Raw genomic sequence first — 3,167 nt, 5'->3', positions numbered from 1 at the left:
AATTTTAATTTTAAAAATCAAATCTTTCTAAAATTCTTTTTTTTTCAAAATCTTTTTCAAAATAAATTTCAATCATATCTTTTCAGTCATATCTTTTTAAATCATATCTTTTTCAAAATCAATTTCAAAATCTTTTCTAACTTCTTATCTTTTCAAAATTGATTTTCAAATCTTTTTCAACTCACTAATTGACTTTTTGTTTGTTTTACTATTTCTTATCTTTTTCAAAACTACCTAACTACTTTCCTCTCTCTAATTTTCGAAAATCACTCCCTCTTTTTCAAAATTCTTTTAATTAACTAATTGTTTCTAATTTTAATTGTTTCATCTAAAAATTCGAACCCTCACTTCTCCTTTGTGTTCGAATTTTTCTCCTCCTTCTTCTATTCTTTTCTTCTTCTACTCACAAAAAGGAATCTCTATACTGTGACATAGAGGATTCCTCTTCTTTTCTGTTCTCTTCTTTTTCATATGAGCAGGAGCAAGGACAAGGACATTCTTATTGAAGCAGATCCTGAACCTGAAAGGAGTCTGAAGAGGAAGCTAAGAGAAGCTAAAGCACAACAATCCAGAGAAAACCTTATAGAGATTCTCGAAAAAGAAAGAGACATGGCCGGACCCAATAACAATGGTGGAGGCGCAAGGAGGATGCTTGGTGATTATACTACACCTACTTCCCATTTTTATGGAAGAAGCATCTCAATCCCTGCCATTGGAGTAAACAATTTAGAGCTAAAGCCTCAACTAGTTGCTCTGATACAACAGAACTGCAAGTTCCATGGACTTCCATTAGAAGATCCCTATCAGTTTTTAACTGAATTCTTGCAGGTCTGTGATAATGTTAAGACGAATAGAGTAGATCCTGAAGTCTACAGGCTCATGCTTTTCCCTTTTGCTGTAAGAGTCAGAGCTAGAACATGGTTGGACGCACATCCTAAAGATAGCCTGGACTCTTGGGATAAGCTGGTCACGACCTTCTTGGCCAAATTCTTTCCTCCTCAAAAGCTGAGCAAGCTTAGAGTGGATTTTCAGACCTTCAAGCAAAAAGATGATGAATCCCTCTATGAAGCTTGGGAAAGATACAAGCAGTTGACCAAAAAGTGTCCTTCTGGCATGCTTTCAGAGTGGACTATTTTAGATATATTTTATGATGGTCTATCTGAGCTTTCTAAGATGTCACTAGACCATTCTGTAGGTGGATCCATTCACCTAAAGAAAACGCCTACAGAAACTCAAGAACTTATTGACATGGTTGCAAATAACCAATTCATGTACACCTCTGAGAGGAATCCTGTAAGTAATGGGACGCCTCAGAAAAGGGGAGTTCTTGAAATTGATGCTCTGAATGCCATATTGGCTCAGAATAAAATGTTGACTCATCAAGTCAACATGATTTCTCAGAGTCTGAATGGATGGCAAAATGCATCCAACACTACTGAAGCGACATCTTTTGAAGAAGAAGCTTATGATCTTGAGAACCCTGCAATGGCAGAGGTGAATTACATAGGTGAACCTTATGGAAACACCTATAATTCCTCATGGAGAAATCATCCAAATTTCTCATGGAAGGATCAACAAAAGCCCCAACAAGGATTTAATAATGGTGGAAGAAACAGGTTTAGCAATAGCAAGCATTTTCCATCATCTTCTCAGCAACAGACAGAGAATTCTGAGCAGAGCCCCTCTAGCTTAGCAAACATAGTCTCTGATCTATCTAAGGCCACTTTAAATTTTATGAGTGAAACAAGGTCCTCCATTAGAAATTTGGAGGCACAAGTGGGTCAGCTGAGTAAGAAAATCACTGAAACCCCTCCTAGTACTCTCCCAAGCAATACAGAAGAGAATCCAAAAGGAGAGTGCAAGGCCATTGATATAATCAATATGGCCGAATGCATAAAGGAGGAGAAGGATGTGAATCCCAGTGAGGAAGACCTCCTGGGACATCCTCTAAACAAAAAGGAGTTCCAAACTGAGGAACCTAAGGAATCTGAGGCTCACCTAGAGACCATAGAGATTCCATTAAACCTCCTTTTACCATTCATGAGCTTTGAGAACTATTCTTCCTCTGAAGAGGATGAAGATGTAACTAAACAGCAAGTTGCTCAATATCTAGGAGCCATCCTAAAGTTGAATGCCAAGTTGTTTGGTAATGAGACCTGGAAAGGTGAACCTCCCTTGCTCATTAGTGAACTAGATACATGGGTTCAGCAAACTCTACCTCAAAAGAAACAAGATCCTGGTAAATTCTTAATATCATGTACCATAGGCACCATGACCTTTGAGAATGCTCTATGTGACCTGGGGTCGGGTATAAATCTTATGCCACTCTCTGTAATGGAGAAATTGGGGATCTTTGAGGTACAAGCAGCAAGAATCTCATTAGAGATGGCAGACAGGTCAATAAAACAAGCTTATGGATTGGTAGAGGACATTTTGGAAAAGGTTAAAGGCCTTTACATCCCTGCTGATTTCATAATCTTAGACTTTGGGAAGGATGAAAATGAATCCATCATTCTTGGAAGACCCTTCCTAGCCACAGCAAAAGCTGTGATTGATGTTGACAGAGGTGAACTAGTCCTTCAATTGAATGGGGACTACCTTGTGTTTAAAGCTCACGGTTATCCTTCTGTAAACATGGAAAAGAGGCACGATAAGCTTCTCTCAATACAGAGTCAAACAAAGCCCCCACAATCAAACTCTAAGTTTGGTGTTGGGAGGCCACAACCAAACTCTAAGTTTGGTGTTGAACCCCCACATTCAAACTCTAAGTTTGGTGTTGGGAGGCCACAACCAAACTCTAAGTTTGGTGTTGAACCCCCACATTCAAACTCTAAGTTTGGTGTTGGGAGGTCCCAACAATGCTCTGAACATCTGTGAAGCTCCATGAGAGCTCACTGTCAGGCTATTGACATTAAAGGAGCGCTTATTGGGAGGCAACCCATTTTTTATTTATCTATATTTCTATTGTTCTTTTATGTTTATTAGGTTTATGATCATGTGGAGTCACAAAACAATTGCAAAAGTTAAAAACAGAATCAAAAATAGCAGAAGAAATAACACACCCTGGAGGAAGAGCTTACTGGCGTTTAAACGCTAGTAAGGAGCATTTGGCTGGCGTTTAATGCCAAAACAGAGCATGAAGCTGGCGTTGAATGCCAAAAACAAGC

At 38.8% G+C, this 3,167-nt stretch overlaps 1 non-coding gene across 1 annotated transcript; it reads right to left on the bottom strand.

The window, feature by feature from the left end:
• Positions 1-1,011: 1,011 nt before the first annotated feature.
• On the bottom strand, positions 1,012-1,115 carry LOC127747832 (small nucleolar RNA R71). Its single transcript, XR_008009779.1, has one exon. It is a non-coding gene; the product is annotated as a small nucleolar RNA R71 (small nucleolar RNA).
• Between the last annotated feature and the right edge of the window lie 2,052 nt (positions 1,116-3,167).

The sequence above is a fragment of the Arachis duranensis genome, chromosome 5 (assembly GCF_000817695.3).
Source record: "Arachis duranensis cultivar V14167 chromosome 5, aradu.V14167.gnm2.J7QH, whole genome shotgun sequence".
Taxonomy (NCBI): domain Eukaryota; kingdom Viridiplantae; phylum Streptophyta; class Magnoliopsida; order Fabales; family Fabaceae; genus Arachis; species Arachis duranensis.
Note: the sequence above shows the minus strand (reverse complement) of the source record. Positions and strands in the feature narration are given on the sequence as shown.